The following is a 20,304-nucleotide window of genomic DNA, read 5'->3' on the forward strand; positions in this document are numbered from 1 at the left end:
ATTTCATTACCTGACTAAGTAACAACATCAGCACTAATTGTGTTACCTAGTTGAGTAATAAAACATCTGCAAACAAGCTCAGAGAACATCAAGGATTCCACATTATTCATCTGGAAAAATCCAAGATGTTGGCCTCAGAGACTAGCATCTACTGATGTATATGTAAATTTTCTTTAAGATTAAAAAGTTAATTTAAAAATTGCAGCGATTCTTCACACCACTCCCAAAACTCCGAATTCATTAATATCTATTTGCACAAACACATTACCCCATTTTTGTTCAATGGTTTTGCAAGGGCCTTTTCCTAAAGACAAAATATTAATCCTATCTAATATAGATTAATGTTAAATCTCCTGGATGCTAATGTCACAAAATATGTTTTCGGGTAAAATTCTACAATTATGAGATTCATTTTGCTGAGAATTGGGGGTGAGGGGAGGAACTGAAACTATTTTCTAGACTTCAAAGAAAAAGAAATCCAAGCATTTGCTGATTTGGATCAGTTTATAATGTGGCAATGAGAAGCATATTAAGATTAATGTTTCATTTCCCTAAAGTTCAGTATTTTTTAGTTTGACATTGATTGCATATTACATATTTATTTATTTTATGAGACTTATATACCGCTTTAAGTACAAGCACTCTCTAAGCGGTGTACACCAGTAAGCAATGTATATATATATTTACATTGCCCCCAACAATCTGGGTCCACATAATGCAATACATGCTGTGGATGGTGGATTTAAAAGTAGGAGCCAAAGATATCTTAGCCCTTCAAAATCAAAGTTCTTTAGCACAGTTAATGATTGGTAACTTCTGTGCAAGAGTTTTTTGTCAGTTTAATATGTCTGTAATTCCAGAGTGTTGGTTGTGTTCAAGCACTGATCTAATTCATTTAAAGTTAAGATTAGACTGTCATCCCTTAGCACTTCCATCAGTCTGTTTGTTGTGTTGCAATCAAATTGTTTGCCGTGTCTGAATATGAGGAAGCAATGACAGACTTCCAATTCAATACTAAACATATTTGGGCTTATTTAATAACTGTAACCTGACCTGCACAGAGGCAGTCTCACCACAGCTATTCGTGCTCTGGTAATTTCCTGGTTAGATTATTGCAATGAATTATATATGGATGTGCCTTTGAAAATAATCTTGAAACTTTAGTTAGTTCAAAATAGATTGAGTCTGGGATTGACTGGTACAAACTTATGCTTTGCCATCTATACTGGCTGCCACTTCGTTTCTGGACCTAATTCAAAGTTCTGTTTTTGACCTTTAGAGTCCTAAATATCTTGGGACCAGTTTACTTGAAAGAGTGTGACATGGAATTACACAAAATTTAAGATCCTCTATTCATGCCCTCTTCCTGGTATCAAGGAGGTGAAGTAGATCTATACAAAGGAGAGAGCCTTTTCTATGGAACAAGATCTGCACGCTTGATAAGTAACGCTGAAACCAGCCCCTACAGAGAAACCATAGCTAGATGCACAGGGTGTGATTAGAACAGTACCTACGGTAGAAGCTTGTTGCAGCTTGGGTTGAGGGGCACGTAGGGGTCTAAGTGGTGTAGGTCATGCTAAGAACACCTGAACAGCACTACATGTACATGTGCTTTCCATGCTTTACTTATATACATGCTATGTTGATAAGAAATTTGCAACCTATCATTGCTGTTCCGAAATTCCTGTATCCTGAGGTATAAAAATAGAATGCCAGTCCTGCCTGCTCAATGCTCCTCCCAGCTCCTTTTTTTTTTTTTTTTTTGGATAACGGAGAGCCTCTTTCCTTCTGATCAGAAATAAAATGATAACTTTCCACTTTCCTCAGCCCTGTGTTATTGATTGTGCCAGGTAAACCAATGACAGATTGGCTCTTGGCCAACAAGCATAGGAGGTTAGGAAGTAGAGGAAAGAGTGGAAGGAAGATGTTCTGGTCTGGGAGATCTAATTTACCAATGAATTTCAGTTGTTTTTCTTGACTAGCTGCTGTGGCTGAATTTATACAATACACTGAGCCATACACCACAGATTATAAAACAACAACAATAACAATAATAATAAAGTTGGAAGGGACCTTGAAGGTCATCTAGTCCAACCCCCTGCTCAGGCAGCAAGCCCTATACCATTTCAGACAAATGGCTGTCCAGTCTCTTCTTAAAAACTTCCAGTGTTGGAGCATTTGCAGCTTCTGGAGGCAGGTTGTTCTACTGATTAATTGTTCTAACAGTCAGGAAGTTTCTCCTTAGTTCTAGGTTGCTTCTCTCCTTGATTATTTTCCATCCGTTGCTTCTTGTCCTGCCTTCAGGTGCTTTGGAGAATAGCTTGATTCCCTCTTCTTTGTGGCAGCTCCTGAGATATTGGAACACTGCTATTATGTAACCCTTCATCCTTCTGTTCATTAAATTAGATATCTAGGGTCAGATACTGAGGTAAACCAGAGCTAAATTAACCTTGGGTGGTTGCATGACTGAATTGATAGGGAGTAAACTAAAAGACCCAGTCCTCCTATCCCAGAAACTTCCTAGTTTTGCATACCCTGGTTCCAATCTCCTGTCTTGGAATAGCAGATTGATAGTTCCCTCTACTACAGTGGTTCTCAACCTTTTTAATGCCGCGACCCCCAACCGGTCGTAAGTCGAGGACTACCCAACCGGTCGTAAGTCAAGGACTTCCCTGCCCGGGAGTGCCGCGCATGTGTGGTGCCGCCCCCTGCGCCGGCCAAGGAGTAGCTGGCAAGCAGCAGAGACGGCACAGGGTGACCATCGGCTGGGCCACCAGCTGGCCCAGCCCAAGGGAGGTAAGGCACTTGCCAGGCCCCACACGCGCCAGCAACTCTCCCTGCACCCGCCGGCCTCCCACTTCCCACCCCTGGCCCTCTTTTACTTACATTTTTAGTAGTTGCTCAGCAGGGAAGGGTGGAAGCTTCCAGACAGCTCGCCTTCGCTGTAGACAACTTGCAGCACTGTTTGCAGAATGGGTCTTTTGGCGGGCTCAGCAGGGCAGAGACAGCCTGGACAATTCCTATTGGCTTTTGAAAGGCAATAGAATTAAATTCTATTCAAGAGAGTCTATTCTACTGGCTTTCAAAAGCCAATAGAATAAAAGGGAGTAGCACAGCTAAGGAAAAGGGGGAAAAATGGCAGACTGCGTTGCTTGGCGACCCCCATGAAATGGTCGTTCGACCCCAAATGGGGTCCTGACCCACAGGTTGAGAACCACTGCTCTACTACCATCTGTTTTCCAGGGGGTGCCTCACCTTGTATTCTCTCCCTAAATGTAGTGTATGTAAAACAGAGGGCCCTCACTATTTGTGCTGCCTTTCTGGATATTAAAAGATAAAAATGGGGAAAATGAAGTAATCCCTGTAATGCAAACTCTTGGCTCTATAGCTTAAAGGGGTGTGGCTAGAACCAGCACTTTCTCTCTGCTTTGGAAATTCACCAATCTCATAAGGTATAAGAACAATCAAACTTTATTGAAAAAGTAATATAAAACATCTTTTATTAGAGATGGAACTGATCAAGTGGTAGATTTGATTGTGTTGCTGCTGCCACAGGCGTGACTGGGTGGATTATGGTTCTTATGTTGTGGATTTTTAATGTTGTAAGCAGCCCAGAGTCATCTGTGTGTGAGTTGGGCAGCCATATAAATATGTTTAATAAATGAGTGCATACATACTTTAAAATCTTAAAAGGCTAACACTGAGTAGGGCAGGAGCACAATACTGTAATAGAACTGTTCAAATCACAATGGTACAACTTAAAAATCAGCTGGGAAAGAAAAAGAAAAAGGACAAAGGACAAATATTATTCACTGAGTTGACCAGAAGATGGTGCTGATCTCAAAGTCTTGTTCTTCTTGCTAGAACCTTTATAAAAAAAGAGAGACTGGAAAGGGTTCAAGACATACTACAGGTTACAAATAGGTAATGTTATCATGCCCAAGTTGTAGAATGGATAAGAAGTGAGTTTGAAAAACCCAATTTTATCAGTAATACAGAAAAATAAAGACAGGAGATAACTCCACAAAGTAAAATAAATCTTAATTGAGATTCCTGGCTAAGCTTACTCTGCAACTTGAATTCCCTTAAAACAGATATCCCATCTGTCTCAATTCCCTGTATATCTCCAAGGATCCTGGTACACCGAACTCTAATGAGAGGCTCTGGGACATGTCTTTCTTTTTTCCTGCCTCAGTCCATAGCTTAAGAAGTTTTGGTTGATTTTAAAAGCATTCTGAATTTTCCTGTTTCCTGTTTCCAGAAAAAAGGCAGGAGTTGTGCCTTCATGTCAAATGCCATCTTTCTAAAATGTAGATTCTGCTTAAGACAACAATGTATATTCTGTGTCTGGCAAAAGGGGCTGGCAGGCAGAATATCTCATAACATCACACGTGAGCTATTGTACCTTTGTTATTTCTCAATCTATATTACACAGTTGTTATGGTAGCAGATACAGTATTTAGATTACACTCCATTGCATGAATATATGAAATGATAAGTGATATTGTATTATCTATTGAACAAATGCTATTGGAATGTGTAATTCATGACAATAATGATCATTTACTCTATTTTATAGCATTTTCTATCTAACATTTTATATTTAAAAAGGCTTCACAAGGATTAACATGAAAATGATTTCAAAATATATCCAGTAAAAAAAACAGGTGAAAAAGAATGGAAAAATAAGAACTAATTACTACAAATTCCTAAGAAAAGACCTGGATGACAATGGTCTTTAAAAGATACCTTCTAAGATATAATCTATTAGGAGCCTGTTGAACACCTCTCTCTCCATGCAGGTCTTCTTGGTATAAACCTTTGAATTGTTTAAAAAATCAATGAAAGAGTTTAATTATTTTTACTTGTAGAACAAATGTAGAGGGAAATGCCAAGTGAAAGATCATCTTAAATTATCAGCTATTAAAAGGTTACGAACGAAAACATGTTCTAGGTTTGTTAGCTCTTAAAGTAACCTCTGCGGGTGTAAAGCTTCAACAATTTGGTCTGCTGGAGTTAACAGAATGTTGCATTTATCTTTAATGCTGTGAAAAGCGTTCCTTGCTGTTCTCCTGATCAAACCACATTTTCAAATTAATTCATTAATTCTAATATCCTAATATAGCATAGAAACATGCAAATTATGTTTTTGCAACTTGGATTGGAAGCAGACCTGCATGTAATTAAGATTCAAATGGCTTTCTAATATGCCAGCAATATATTAATCAAGTTACCTTTACTTAACAGTGATTGATTTCCATATCCTGCTCTTTAGAAGCAATATCTCTATAAGCAAATAAAACACTAAACAAATCAATGCTACAATGTTTAGTGTTATTATTAATACAGTACTCACTGCATCTTTTTTTCAATTCCGTGTTTTTTATTCAGTTTATTCACGGTTTTTTATTCAATCTCTAATACACAATCATGCATCCAAGGTCTTCACAAAGACTGTTCTAGTAATAATTTTATTTCATTATTTGTTTTATTTGTACTTGGTAATTCTGTCATATTGCTACTTATCCAAGTAGCAATATAAATTATTAGATCTTATTTTCACATGTCAATTGCAAAAGGCAGTTTTACTTGGAACAATTTACATCCTGTCACAATACCTTTAAACAGCAACATCTGGTATCCCGGGTATTTGGGAAAGATTCAAATGGTGGACAAAGATGTCAATTCCAATCTAAACATTTGGCTGACTTTGTGACCAACCATAATAATGTAAAAGTATTTTCCAAGAGATAATAACATTGTGCTATTTTTGTGGCAAAGGTCTTGTCTGAGACTATTCCGTAATCATGTTGTCACTACTAATCAGGTTTTCCAAATCCTCACATGGCATTCAGGCTAGAATAGAACTGGGAACTAGGGCAATGGCTCTTATCCCAGATTGGTCAAAAGTGTCACTATATGCCACTGATCTGAATAAATGATGCCTCCATTAATAGGGCCATTATCTTGCCAAAACATGGCCTAAGTTGTGTAGAAAATCAGCACCCACCCACCCTCCTAGAGAATGAAATATTTTGGGGAATATTTTAAAAAGGCAGGATAGAATATTTCCTCTAAAGGAGAAATGGAGAAAAAATCTTAGGCAGAAAAGCTCCCAGTCTTCCTTTCATTAGGCAGAAACCTGAGGAGGCCACATTTTAGAAATGCAGATTTGGCAATCCATTCAGAAAGACTGGGCACAGTATTGATAAGCAAAATGCCTTCAGCACCCACAGCTGATGGGAATCAAGAACTACATTCCCCCATTCAGCTCCAAAGATAGGACATGACTTTTAGGACATAATCAGATTAACCCACCACCATTAAACTATCTGAATCTGATGCGTGATCCCACACTGAGTTATAACCTTGTAAATGCAGTTCTAAACTTTGCATATATTAATATATCAGATTGTACTAATTAGAAAATCCAAACCTGACCCTTATACCAGCACTTTCTCAATAATTTCTCGTCTTGGCATGCAGCATTGATTGGTCATGGAGTTTGCCTCAGAGTTATTCTGAAATTAATTTCAAAAGGTGCCAAATGTGAAATAAGAGGGAACATAAAGTCAATCTGCAGCTGTTGATGATTTCATATACTCCACAAGGAAAAATCTTGTTTCCCCTTGATCAAAAGATCCAGAAAAAGAACATACTGCTCACAACTCACCAACTTGGAGGTACAGGTGGTGTGCTGACATATAGTCAATGTTCAATATTTTAAAAAATATTTAAATGTTACAACTAATAGTTGCCTTGGAGGTTTTAATCAGGAAAGGTAGATAATAGCAATCTCTTCATAACCTTTCCAATATATTGAGGGATGGAAAGATGCATTAATAATTTGCCTTTTGCTTTGGATGATGAATGTCCCACTTGAACTTTAAATTTGAATATCCTAGAAATGTGTGGTGTTGTTAACTGGAAAGTCAGTCCAGTGGGTTTTTTCCCCCAAGATGCAGTTTCTATTTGCTCTGTTTATTCTAGCCTACACCCACAAGGCAACTACTGTCTTTCTGGAAGATCAAGTAAGATCTTTCAAAGGATGGTGTTATGTTTGGGTGAAGCTCCTTGTTAACCATTTGATGTATGACTGCATTTGAAAGTGTACCACTGCAGGTATCGGTATAGTGGATCATTAATTTTCCTAACTGGGTTCTTAAGGGAACTTTTCTTCATTAAATAGAATGCAACATTTACTTTGATGATCCTCCAGATCACAAACTTGTCCAGTGTTTTATGAGTTCTAAATTCAGTGAGACACTCAATTGAAATTAACAGGGAATGACCAGGGCTTAGTTTGTCCCCCTGCCTTTTTTTTTTTAAAGGACTTATGTTCTCAAAGAACAGAGGACAGCAGGGTATTTGTATAGGCAATTTAAATAGATTCTTAACTTCACGTCATTAAAACAATCTTCTAATGGAGATAGGAAGAAATCAGCATGTATCGTTTTATGTGCTTGCTCATGGCTTGACATTGTATATAGGGCTAACCAGCCAGGAAATACTGCAGCAGTTTTCTGCTTCATTCTTGCACCTCTGTTGATGTATTAGTGAGAATGTCAGGGGAACATGTTAAGTTTCTTTTGAATTAGACTCTTATTTTTGAATGTAGATGGCTTATTTACACAAGTATTTTTATATGCATCCTCAGTGTAGGCCAGAATGCTGCCCCTTCCTGCAAACTGATGGGTTGGATAACCAATTAGGTGTTAACATTCAAGGTCATCTCTAGATTAGACATCATAGTGTGAATGAAGCAGTAAAGGCAATCTTAGGATAAAACTGGGCTTTGGTTATACTTGTGGCATCCTGGCCAAAATGTGTCTGCCTGGAAAGGGGATGCTATGATGGTATTATGGATTTACTGCACTTTGGAGCCAGTGCAATAAAGGGGCTTTGGAAAGGTTGTGGGGACGCCAAGTATTCCTGTCTGTATTTCCTGAAAGATGTGTCTAGCTTTGAGCTTGTATACAACTGCACAATTCCAGGAAAATACACATTTGGGGTCAGTAAAGAACATGCTGAAGGTGGCATCTCTTTACCTGAAAAGCATATTATCCTGGGCTAGCATGGCTACCATAAAAAGCCCAGGAACAGAAACGCCTTATTTAAGAAAGAATTGATACATGCAAGGTCCTATTGCCCCCTTCCCTTTGGATCTGAAGCATTGCGCTTTCCTATTCTGCATGTAAAATCATCCAGGAGGTGGATGTATCAAACACATCAAGATGCTATCTGTGATCACGGATTCAAAGGCGTTTCAGTTTGACCTGTACAAAAATTGTGGACTTTGATTGCACTGTTGCACTGCCGCCATCTTGACTTTTTGACTTGCAGACATCTGTGCATGCAGATAACTAGGGTGTGCACTGTAAAAGATGTTCATAGTATTAAATGAATATCTCTCCCATTTGCTTTCCAATAGAGATTTGCACCCAAAAATGCTTCCAGAATCCTGTTTAGATATCCCACCTGCTCCCAGTTTGCGGGAATCATTTTAAGAGTTGAAGGCTGCTTGATGTGTTCTCCTTATGGAGTGACTGTATTGGTACTTTGCTTGGAGAGGGAGAAGATGATGGAAAACATTAGCTGTCATTCAGAACAGGCCAGGGCTTCTAGTGACAGTTCTAAAAAGGTAAGCAAAATCTCTGAGGAGTAAGACAAATTCAAGCTCTGTGGATAAGGATAATGAGCCTTCCATCATATCATTTTTCAGTTCTCTTAAAAGGATTGTCTCCAGATGGTATTCTACTAGTTCTAATGATTCAGATATATGATTACAGAGTAGAGCAGTTGTGCAATAAAATGCCTATCCACTGTTAAGCTACATTAAAACAAAAGGATTAATTTGTACTGCTGTTCTTTACCAAGACAAATTATCCTTTAATCCAACCTTTCTCAAATGGGTACCCTTCAGGTAATTCCCATGGTCTGCTAGCTAGAGGGTGAATTTTAATCTTATTTTATAATCTCCTTCTTTACAGCTGTGATGACAGCAGTAATTACTCTGTAGAGCCTCTGAACTTGAAAATGCTATTCATGAATGCCAGGTTGATTAATCTCTAATTACAAATACATATTAATAGCAGAATAACAGAGTTAGAAGGGACCTTGGAGGTCTTCTAGTCCAATCCCTGCTCAAGTAGGAAACCCTATACCATTTTAGACAAATGGTTGTCCAATCTCTTCTTAAAAACCTCCAGTGTTGGAGCTCCCACAATTTCTTGAGGCAAGTTGTTCCACTGACTAATTATTCTAACTGTCAGGAAATTTCTCCCTAGTTCTAGGTTGGTTCTCCCGATTAGTTTCCCTTCTGCCTTCAGGTGCTTTGGAAAATAAGTTGACTCCCTCTTCTTTGTGAGAGCCCCTTAGATATTGGAATACTGCTGGGAAAAATAATAAAAAAATATATCTGTGAACATCTAGAAACCAATAAAGTTATAACTAGTAACCAACGTGGCTTTGTTAAAAAGAGAACATGCTAAACCAATCTTATTTAATTCTTTGAGTGGCAAAATTAGTAGACCAGCAAAATGCTGTGGACATAGTATACTTAGACTTCAGCAAGGTATTCAACAAAGTAGACCACAACCTGCTCCTTGGTAAACTAGAAAAATGTGGGATAGACAGCATCTAGTGATGGATTTGTAACTGGCGGACAAAGTGTACTCAACGAGTACAGTATTAATGGTATTATATCTACATAGAAGGAAGGAAGCACGGAGTACCATAAGATTCCGTCTTAGGCCCAGTACTCTTCAATATCTTTATACATGGCTTAGATGAGGGAATAGAAGGAGAACTCATCAGATTCACAGATGACATTAAGCTGGCAGGAATAGCCAATACCCTAGAAGACAAGGGGTGACATGATAGCAGTATTCCAGTATTTGAGGGGCTGCCACAAGGAGGAGGGGGGCAACTTAATTTGCAAAGCATCAGAAGGCAAGACAAGAAACAATGAATGGAATCTAATCAAGGAGAGAAGCAACTTGGACTTAAGAAGAAACTTCCTAATGGTGAGGACAATTAACCAGTGGAATGGCTTGCCTTCAGAAGTAGTAGGTACTTCATCACTGGAGGTTTTTAAGAAAAGACTGGTCAGCCATCTATCTGAAATGGTATAGGGTCTCCTGCTTGAGCAGGGGGGTGGACTAGAAGACCTCCAAGGTCCCTTCTATCTCTGATTGATTGATTGATATCACCCCCTAGTCTTTCTTTTCATTAAACTAGACATACCCAATATTAAAGCTGAATGTGAAGATCTTGGTTGCAGACTGTAGCAAAAATTAGAAAAATTCCAAACCACTTTTTGATCTGATGTCTTCCTTACCAGCAGTAATCAAGACTCTGTGTGTTGATTGGGAATTCTGGGAAATGATGTCCACATGTCTTAAAGTTGCCAAGATGGCGAAACACTATTCTAAGCAATGACTGAGGTAGCTGTCAATATGGGTGATGTACAAAAACACTGTGAAGAGCCTTCATATATTTGTGATCCTGGAGCCTTTAATGCTTTCTGATAGGGCCCTATTGCCACCATCACTATCACTCTGCCTTGCTTGCTCAAAGTGGGTGCCCACATTTCCCTCTCAATTATTTATTGGAGTATCAGTATCCTGAGGAAAGTTCTTCAAGAAAAATTAAGCCAAGATGCTAAACTTAACTCATTTGTGCTTTTCTTTCTTTGTTTTTTTTTATATACTTCATTCTCCCTCACTTGCAGGTATCTTGAGAGAGAGAGAGAGAGAGAGGAGATACAGAAGTGATTGATTTATTTTGAATCTGTAAGAGAAATAGACACACCAATGTATTTAGGCGTAGAAATGGGTCTATTAATTTAGCCACAGCAAAATAAGAAATAGATCAAATTGTTTGCTACACGCTAAAGTAACCACAGTCCAAAACAAACATTTTGGATCTCCTGACTTGTTTATCTTTTTCCAGATAAAGGATAACTGGTATTAAATCATTTTCTCTGGACTAATGTTCTGGAAAAGTCACATTCTCAAAACCACCATTAGATCTGCCATGGGAAAAAAGACATCCCACCTCATATTTGGAGAATTGCTGGTATAAGAGTCAAAACTCTACTCTGCCATCATTAGTCCATCAATCATCATCATAAGAAATCTGCCATTTCTTTGCACTATTCGCAGGAGTGTGCTAAAAGGATACTGTAAAGATCAGCAACATTGTGCAAAGTATTTTATAGGTTGTAAATTTATGAAAAGACATCCCAACCTCCACAAAAGCCTAACCGGTCACATTTGAAAATGTCAGAGATAGTCCTTCAAAAATAAAAGCAACAATAATATTTGTGAAATTGGTTTTACAAAAGCATGGGCATATTGGGGCTGCCTTTATTATGGAATCTAGCTAAAGAAAATCATTTAGAAATGTGTTTTAAAGATTTGGAAAGAGTTGGTTTATAAATATTGGGCTATTCCTTTCATTCAGCAATCTACCTTTGCAAATGCCATTTATTTAGTGCAGTGTTTCTCAAAAGTTATAACTTCGTGGTTCACTAAATATTCAGAAAACGCTGGGGGTCCCCTGATTAAACAAGCAGCTCTTCCAAATATTTTTGTCTTTAGCAGCATAGGAGTTCACATGTATAAAACAAGGATTAGGATTGCAGATATGTATGTATTCCAATCCCCTTTATTTTAAACAAGTTCTTAAGTTGCATTTTTTTAATCAAAAGAATGTATTCACAATTAAGTATCTACTATTTTAATTATTTTGTGTACTTTGTGGGAGATGGGCAGTTTGTATAATAAATAAATAAATAAAAATACTTTGTGCTGTAATGACAGCAGATCTTAGCAGAAATTTGCCATTCAGGAATGTTCTTTAATATAGCAGTCTTTAATTATAAGGATCAGGGGAGAAGTAGATCTTCAGTCCAGTGAAATTTTGTTTTTAGCTATTCATTATAGTATTACCAATTCATATTTTATATCATATTATAGTCTGCTTTGCAGTCAGTATCTATACTTCACTCCTGTTCTTTGTTATCATAATAAATCAAATTCCAGACCAGGAATCACAAATCAGTTGCGCTTGTGGGGAGGTGTGGCTGAGCTCTGCTGCAGTGAAAATGTGGAAAGTGCAGTGGGAGGTGGACATTCAAGGCTTTTCTCCTATCCCCCCACCCCCCACCCCCCCACACAAAAGTTCCCTTTTACAACCTGCTCCTACTGATGCTGTTGCTTTAGAAGCCTATGAGACCAATGGCTTTAGATGAACTGTTATCATGGTTCATATGTTTTGGCAACACTATTACAGGTAGTCCTCATTTAGCAACCACAAGTCGGGCCAGCAACACAGTCATTATGTGAAGCGGTCATGAAGTGGAACAGCAACTATGTTATGATCCTGCTTCAGCTCTCCTTTGCTTTACAATCCTGCAAAGGTCACAAATGCAAGACTTGGTCAGGCAGTTATTTTTTCAGCACTATCATAACTGTGAACAGTCGCTGTCTGAAGCAGTTGTTAAATGAGGACTGCCTGTGCATGCTTTTCTAAGGCTTTCCTGACGGGCACGTCTTTGACAAAGCTGAGGTTTCTGCCAATTTTACCATACTGCAAATTTAAACAATTTCCAGCTTAACTTGATTGTATCAATAATCTTTTCAGAAGGTAGCAGAAAAAGATGGTATCTAATAACTACGACTTGATTCAGACAAGGAAACACTAGAGGGCAGCTTTATCCATCATGAAATCATCTAATACTGTATTACTATTGAATTAAATAAATCCTGTGCTTACTTAGAAGCATACTAATAAAAAAGAACTGCCCAGTTCTTGAGGGGGATAATGCTTTTTTTTTTCCCCCTGCTTGTGATTTGTCTATCCTTTGACTAACAGAATTGGCAGACAGAAGAGGGCAAAGAAAAGAACAGTAATGAAAGCAGAGTAATAGGGATTTTTTTAAAAAACTAATTTTAAAAAACTAATCTACTTGCGTAGCTTTTTCTAAAAAAAAAAACCACCACTACAATAATGTATTACAGCTTCAGGTTATATGAACGATGATAAAAAGAGTGGATTTGGTCTGGTGATGAAGGTACCAAGCTAGAATCCATAAGATTGTGAGTTCTAGTTCTGCCTTAGTTATGAAAGCCAGCCGGGTGACTTTGGGCCAGTCACTCTCTCCCAGCTCACAATGTCAGGCTGGTTAATTCCTATTGCAACCAATGGATCAATGTTCGGTTGATCTGAAAAAAAAAGCAAACCCTGCACTTGCTGGAAAATGCTAGGAAGAAAAAAAATACATATGAACAACAATGCAGAAATGTAATTGTGCAAGCCGCCCTCTCTCACTGCATGATTTTCATCTGCTTCACATAGATTTAGCTTAACAAGAGCCAGTGCTGGGACTGACCCACTTACAGCATGAGATGATCTGTGACCAAATGTATTTTGAATGCAAGCAGAAACTCTTACAAAATTCAGACTCTACCAGCATCAGTAGAAATCAATCTGTCCTATTAATAATTAGACTCACAAAGTATACACTGGATTTTGCACGCCCTAAAGCTTTCCTACCTCAGAAAATATACTTTCTTTTGGGAAAATATATAACTCAAAGAAAGGATATTTAGATATTAAAAAAAATGCTTGTTTATTTTTTTTAGATGACAGAACAATACAGAAACAAGATGAAATAGACTTACAGAAAGCATATACTGAAACAAATATAAAACCAAAATAGTATAATTTGCCAGTTTCCAAATTTGATCCCCGTATTTTTAAACATTTTTCTTTCTCCAATCTTCCTCTTCTGACTCCCCTCATGCATTTATAATTTTAACCAACTTTCCCATAAATGAATATGAAGCTCTCCAAGAAAAGAGATCAGATCATCTCCAATCTCTTCTTACCCAAAAGCATGCAAACAAACATGATCACCCCCCCCTTTAATTTCCTGATCAAGGTTTCCCATTGGCACCAGGCTGTCTTAATGTGTCAAAATAAAATATTTTTCACAAGATTACTTTTCCAACAGATTTTAATTGAAAAATTGCTGAGGAAACAGATGGGAAAAATTAGCATTGTTATTTGATCGTTGTCAGGAAATACATTTCTTTGCTAGTTGTAACTGAGCAAACAGTGCAACGTTAATATCACATTAGAGTGAAGGTTTAATACATAGCACTGATTCTTGGCAACTATTCCCAGGCAAAATATGCAGTGGCCTAAAGAGATTAGGAAGCAGTTTTATATTTAATTTTTATTAAATGTATTTTCCGAGCAGCTTGCTATTCAGGTTTCTATTTATTGAAATGATGATAAAAGAAGCTAAGCCAACTTGGGCTTGGACAGATCAGCAGCACATCCCAACACTAGAATAGAAAGGTGGTGGTGGTGGTAGGGAAATCCTGTAGGAAAGCAAAGCCAGGATGGCCTAATAGCTAAAGTGGTGGATTGGAAGCCAGGAGACCATGAGTTCAAGTCTTGCTTTAGTCCCAGAAACCATGTGTATGTCTTTGGGCTAGTTGCTGTCTGTCAGCTCTAGGAAGAAGGTGGTGGCAAGCCAGCTCTGAAAACATTGCCAAAAGAATTGAAGGGACTTGTATTTATACCTTTAAACCAGGAGTAAGAATTGACTCAATGGACCATAGCAAGAAGAAAGCAACAACAAATCACATCTACATTGTGGCCAAAGCAATACCAGGGGCATGGCAATCTTCCACATCAAGCTCAACTTAAAGGAGACAGCATTATTTACAGAAATAGTCTCCAAATGGTTTCCAAGAAAACTGGGAAAAACTATACACGATAGAAAGGTGACATCTGAAGATTTAAATAAGTAATAAAATGGGCCTTTCCAGTCAAATCAGTATTAATAGATTTCTACCCCCCCATCCATTCTTTCATAGTTCTTTCATTAGAAATCTACCAAAAAGCCCTCTTGTACAATTTTGTAAAGAGTGACCTTTAGCACCTATGCCATGGGGTATTTGAATCTGGATGTGGACCTTCAATTTGCTTCAGAGGACCCCTCCTGTTTGGGATTCAAGCATAACTTAGAAATATGTGCACAACTGGAGTCTGCCGAGAGCTTTATCTTGAGATAGCCTTTCTTCCCATACAATTAGTCCGAGCAGCTTATGCTTATAATCAAACCAGTATTGTCAGACTGTTATGAACAATTCTAGAAAATGATGAGTAATCTGATCATCAGAACTTCTCTGACACACCCATCATTCAGAATGAATCACGAACATTCCAGGTACATAACTATTTCTCCTGGTAAATAAAGTCTAAGCAAACATATATCAATTGGGTTCCTGTCAAACAGGGTAATGTAAAGATGAAAGGAATGATAGTGCTGTGATTCCCCCAGATCAATCACGTTCATTGTGCTTGCTATCATCCCAAGGATGTTTGCCAATAAATTAGGAAATTAAAAACTCATTCTAGCTTATTTGCCAGTAAGCATTACCCTTAGCTCAATTAATGCTTGCTGATAAGAGTAGGGTATTTATAGGAGAACAAAGCTGTGTTGTGGCATCGCAGGTACTCAAAAGCAGAAGTTTGCTTGGCCCAAAGCAGCATCTTTGAACAGTGTAAGTATTGGAAGGGGGACTTTACCAGGTTATTAGTCAGATTGGATGCTTGGAGATTTCAGCACTAAATTCATCCTAGATAATTGTATGAAGAAATAACTAATTTATTTTTGGTTTAATTTGCTTTGAAGGCATTCTGCAAAGGCTACATGTTTCAAAGGTGTTTTTTCAAAAGGCAGCTGGACTTGTTTTTTCCTTGAGGAAGATTTTTGCTTCTCATCTAAGAAGCTTCTTAGATGAAGCTTTGAGATAACCATGACCTGGATGACTGAGAATCTCCCTAGACCAGGGGTAGGCAACCTTGGCTCTTTTTTGACTCGTGGACTTCAACTCCCAGAATTCCTGAGCCAGCCATGCTGAGGGGAAAGGGAGAGGTTTCCATGCTGAGCCATGCTGGCTCAGGAATTCTGGGAGTTGAAGTCCACGAGTCATAAAAGAGTCAAGGTTGCCTACCCCTGCCCTAGACATAGGTGACACATATTTGAGGACTTACAAACTTTCAGTTGTAGAGTTTGGGCTGGAGAAAGATGCTGTGTAAAAAACAGCAGGAATTCTGGGGCACAGTTCTAAGATCTTGTTTTTCTCCATACAATAATCCCACATAAGTTCTTCAGTGAAGAATGTCTGGTTGGGAAAGAGAGTTTCTGGCTAGGACCTGAATCCTGTCCAAATGCCTTGTGATACTTTTAACCACATGCTCATTATGGGTACTCCACTATTCTTTATCGGCATCAATGCTAGTCTGGACCTGAGAGATGAAGTAGCTACCTCTGCAACTCTGTGTACACTTGCAAGGAAAAGGAGGGAAAGATGAGCACAACTACAGTATTATGAAGGGAACTTAGGAAGCAATGCAAACTTTGAGAGAGCTTCATAGCACATTCATGGGAATAGATGCATCCCGGCTGAGGAATTCTGGGAGTTGAAGTCTTAAAGTCTTAAGTCTTAAAGTTGCCTGTTGCTCGATGCTGCCTTTGGACAACTAATTCAGGGACATTCCTCACTCTCCCATCCCCTTCACTGGCAATGGGAAAAGGAGGACACTAAAAACATGAGCAGCATCCATCATGTTTTGGGACCTGGACAGGTGATGCTAAGCCTCAACATCTCATTACTATTGTAACTCTAGCAGTAACAAGAGAAACCTGGCTAAGGGACATGGCTTTAGCAGCATTTTGTTCTAACTCTCAATCACAGTAGAAAGTCAAAATTTTGCCATTGTGATATAGGCTGAAGTCTACGTTTATGTGTGATGTTTCTAAGGTCATTGGATGCTTTGATTTTTTTTTTTAAATCCACTGAGGTTAATGTGATTATTTTTAAAAATTGTTACATATTTAATTTTACTCAAAGTCCATCAGCTAAAGGGACTTAACCTGTAGTTGCTGATGCAAAAATAGTCATATTCTTCCTTCTTCACTTGAGGGTGCCAAACCTATTCCAAAACTATAGAGAAGGGGTATGGATGTTTTACAGCAGATCTTTTGTTTCAATATTTTAATTATCTTTCTGGCTGACATCACATGCTTCTTTTTCTTCCTGTTGGTTTGATTGATTTAAAATCCTATATTTCCCCTTTCTTATTCTACATAGCATATCCTAACAGGGCTGAGATAAGAAGAAGCCAGTGCAAGTATCTTCTGGGAACACATTCATTATTTGATACTTGAAATCATAGATTTGACCTGGACAGATTTCCTCAGCCTTTCTTGATCTTGGAGAATTCAGTGCTGTAGGACTACTGAAGCGATGCAATGAATTCTATAACTTATTAAAATGTGTTAGGCTAGCAACAATATGAGGGTGGGGAAAAAAAATCAAATAATGCAAATCAGTGTAAAAGAAAAACAACAACTATAAGGTATAAAGTCAAGTAATCAATAATATATAATCAATAAACTTAAAAACTTTGGGACAGTAGCCAGACTTTAATTGAGCTTTTAAAAAGAGCAAAATATTTAATTTATAATCATAGATGAAATCACTCTTTTAAAAAATTATCACTTGCTACTTTTGCCTTCAGCAAAAAGCATTCCAAACATAGCTAGGAGGCCACAACTGAAAAGGCCCTATCTCCCATATTTCATAATATATGTCTCCCAGCTATAGAATATAAGAAAGCTGGGAATCCCATGGGAAATCTTAGACAATAGGTGGTTGGGCATCTTTTTTTAAAGATCTGTGTTGGCTCAGTGGTTAGAATGCAGTATAATTGCAGGCTAATTCTGCCCACTGCCAGCAGTTCGATTCTCACAAGCTCAAGGTTGACTCAGCCTTCCATCCTTCCAAGGTCAATAAAATGAGAACCCAGATTGTTGGGGGCCATATGCTGACTCTGTAAACCACTTAGAGAGGGTTGTAAAGAACTGTGAAGTGGTATATAAGTCTAAGTGCTATAGCTATAAGAGCTATTTTAAATGTTTGGTGTTAAAAGCTCCCTGAAAATAGAAGATATTAAACAATACATTTTTCTCCCTTCTGTGAAGGTTCTCTAATGCCATGCAGCATTTGCTATCTAAACTGGTGCTGTCTGAATAGTTTACTAACTTATTCTCCTACAACTATAAATCAAGCCTCAAAGAGCACTAGATTATTCTAAGGGAAAACTAGCATGGTGCAAATATTCAAATTATGTTGGCATCTGAAAGAGGCATCAACAAACTGTCATTGTATGCAGGGATGTAATCACGAGTCTAATAGAATTTCTATTTCTGCTGTGTTAATCTGAATTCTTTTCTTACTTTCCCCCCTACATATCTTATTTTATTTATTAATCATCTTCTGTTCTGTAATCTCCTTTCTCCATGGGAGGGAACTGTACCAGAGGTTCTTGCAATTTAAATGAAAAAAATTGATGGTTTCAGGGTTGGTGCTTAGTTTTATTCATGATGTATCCAAGATCATCTGAGCATTGCTTGCTTTGTCTTTTCAGGATTTTTTTTTTATTATTATTATATAGGCACATTAGCAGTAGGATTTTCATCCTCCTTCAGTCCCATTAGCACTGCACCTTAAAAAATCTATGTCAAATACAAGTTTTAACAAAACGTTTAACAAAACAGTACACATATACAAGCTGCTTAAAAACAACACGTTGCAGAATAAAACATTTCATCAAAATTCTATACCTTGGGGAAATGGTAAAGTCAGATGGTAGCTCATAAGCCTTTATGGGGAAAGGGTCACCAGCAGCCCGTGAGATCTTTAGCAATCATTATTTTTCAAGGTGATTTGCAAAATAACTGAGCTGATTATTATACAATTCTTTGCTGTCCCTGACCATCTCATTCAGGGAGAGCTATGGACATTGGGCAGGTACACAGTAGATGAATTTACAGTATGCTAAGGTTCCTTATATATGTGTCAGATTCCAACTCCCAGAATTCTGACTGAGATTCATGGGAAGACATCTGGAAGCAGGGTGCATTTTCTCCCTATGGCCCTTTGCTTATATATTAATGGATTAATGGATATTGATTGATTGGGAATTGCATTGGCACATGCAATTTTCAGAAATCAAAAGACAATAATTTTTGATTACTCATAAATGTTGGTTTGGATTTTATGAAGCATCATGACATCAGTGGTGACTGGACTTAGGCAGCTAGCTGTGGCAGTGATGATCTTGGCTCATATCTCCACATCATTTCCTTCATTGGAAAGGTAAAGTCATTTCTATGAATCCCTTCTATAGTTTCAGATTTCTGATTTTGGGGTTGGATTAACCATTCAAAGATGATATGATTGTAGCCAGTGATAGATAACCTGTTCCCAAATACTCAGACGGCTGCCTTAATTCACAAATGAGCATCAAGCAATGTTGGCAGTCATGGGGATACTTTCCATTGTTCGTGATGCACTTGGACAGCCTGATAAATGCTTGATTAACCACCCATATCATCTCTGTAAATTTGCAAAAAGAGGGCAGAAGGAGAGAAAAGATAGGATATGTGACGTATTGAAAATCTAATTAATTTTGAATACTCAGCATCTGTTCACCATTTGAAAACAATTGAATATTCAGATTATATATTGGGCCAGATGTGTTAGTCACTAATTCTAACTTTCTCCTGTGCTTCACATCCAAACCAGTTGCTGATTAACAGAAGGTAATTTTTTTTCTGCATAGCTAGAAATCCAGGAAGAAGATTGCCATATTTGAGGCACTAGTGCATATTGCAGTTATACATGTTGGTATGGTTGAAGAAATACAATAATTTATCAGAGAAATACAAATGAGTTGAAATATTACTTATTTTGTAGTTCTAAAGTTTTTCAGAGTTAAAAAAAACCCTGCAGAAAGGAAAGTGTCATGATAAACATATGAATAAGAGTCTATCTTCCAAACTGGTGGGTTATTCTCCCTCTCTCAAAGGAAAAAGACACAAATATTTTCCTTCTCCAGACATGCTTAAAATCCAATTGCACATGATCAGTTGCTCAACTCTACAGAACTTGGTTTAAGAAACAAGAATAAAAACTGAAGGAGAGGTCATATATTATATGAGCCTTATAACTCCAGTTCTTCAGCTGCATGAAGTCAACATTAAACTCCCTTCTCCTCCTTTTTTTAAAAAATCTGAGGAGCAACAAAAGTCCAATCAAGTCTAGGACTAGGTTTTATATAGCAGAGGAATGATATACAATGTTTATTACCACAGAGATAGTGAAAATTGCAAGTTAAAGTATACAGTAACTCAGAGTTATTCTTTACCAATCC

The sequence above is a fragment of the Crotalus tigris genome, unplaced genomic scaffold (genome assembly GCF_016545835.1).
Source record: "Crotalus tigris isolate CLP2741 ecotype Arizona unplaced genomic scaffold, ASM1654583v1 scf7180000023830.6690815, whole genome shotgun sequence".
In the NCBI taxonomy this organism is placed as follows: domain Eukaryota; kingdom Metazoa; phylum Chordata; class Lepidosauria; order Squamata; family Viperidae; genus Crotalus; species Crotalus tigris.